Raw genomic sequence first — 1,600 nt, forward strand, 5'->3', positions numbered from 1 at the left:
CAGTTTCCTCTTACACAAACAGATACTGCTGAACATGGGGTTCCATCCTGGACATAGATGTCATTTGGACACTCTTCCGTTTTACCATCACAGTATTCCGGTAGATCACATATGCCACCCAAGTCTCTGCAAACCACTCCAGGGGGAGCATATTTACACTCACGGCAGCAAAGTCCTGTATTGCAAATACTGCCAAGAGAAAGGGTACAAGAGGTCTCACAACATCTATCATTGGCACAATCTTTAAGGGAGCCACAGTCACATTCTTCCCTCTGATTTTTGATCTTGTCTCCCCAATGAGCAGCTACATAAGGAAAATTAGTGTGTGGAATATTTGGTTCACTCAAACAAGGATCCCATTTATTCAACCTGTGTTGGATCTTCTCGTAAGAACAATTGCTCATCATATCATTAAGATCAGAAACAGGAGCCATGAGACAGTTGGTTCGTCGAAAACAATAAGCAGCAGCAGAATCATGTACCAAGCCCAAGTTATGACCTAGTGTATGCGCTGTTAAACATGCCCCCCTAAATAAGTGATACCTCATTAAATACACAAACATTGCTCCCCAGTTGGGGTTGCATATTCTATCAAAGCTGGTATAACAGTCCTGATTTTCTTTTTTTTTTTTTTTTTGAGACGGAGTCTGGCTCTGTTGCCCAGGCTGGAGTGCAGTGGCCGGATCTCAGCTCACTGCAAGCTCCACCTTCCGGGTTTACGCCATTCTCCTGCCTCAGCCTCCGGAGTAGCTGGGACTACAGGCGCCCGCCACCTCGCCTGGCTAGTTTTTGGTATTTTTTAGTAGAGACGGGGTTTCACCGTGTTAGCCAGGATGGTCTCGATCTCCTGACCTCGTGATCCGCCCACCTCGGCCTCCCAAAGTGCTGGGATTACAGGCTTGAGCCACCGCGCCCGGCCTCAGTCCTGATTTTCAAGTCGATATGCTGTAAAAACAACTGAGATATCATGTTTAATTTGTGAAAACAATTTATAATATTTCCACACACCAAACTCTCTTACAGCAGTTCTGACAAGGCCTCTTATAAAACCTTATTACATCCTTTTGATTCCATATGCACAAAACACGTACATAGACATTTAAATAAACTGGTTTGAAAATGGTATGTATGATGCCGTTAATACTCACTACATTCTCTATTATGTGTGACACATTAGGGTTCCGCCTGAATATCCATTAGTAACCGTGTAGTGAATTTTCAAGTTTTTTCTATGATGCCTCCACAAATAAACGTGGCCTGCTCTGGGAGTTTCAGACAGTGTTACCTTTTCAGATTCTTGATCTCTCTCTTCCCCTTCAGTGTTACATCTACTAGCCTCTCCTGGTCTTTCTTCTGACACAAGCAGAGAGACTACATGCTCAAATTTGGAAGAAGCCTCCAGGGGTTTGATTCCATAAGTCATCCACCTGCAGCACGCCACGCAGCCCTCCATGGCAGGTGTCCAATGTGGCCACAGACCCAGGAACCCCTTCCAGGTAGCAGTCATAGTAACAGTCTCGCGGGACAAAAGGGTAGTTCTCCTGCATGGCCCTCTGGTCATTATCAGTAAAAACAGGTAAATGTCTGGGCATCATGTTCT

General features: G+C 45.0%; 1 pseudogene; it reads right to left on the reverse strand.

Moving 5' to 3' along the window:
• Positions 1 to 5: 5 nt before the first annotated feature.
• Positions 6 to 1,595, reverse strand: LOC113220568 (annotated as a pseudogene).
• Between the last annotated feature and the right edge of the window lie 5 nt (positions 1,596 to 1,600).

The sequence above is a fragment of the Piliocolobus tephrosceles genome, unplaced genomic scaffold (genome assembly GCF_002776525.5).
Source record: "Piliocolobus tephrosceles isolate RC106 unplaced genomic scaffold, ASM277652v3 unscaffolded_3967, whole genome shotgun sequence".
Classification (NCBI taxonomy): domain Eukaryota; kingdom Metazoa; phylum Chordata; class Mammalia; order Primates; family Cercopithecidae; genus Piliocolobus; species Piliocolobus tephrosceles.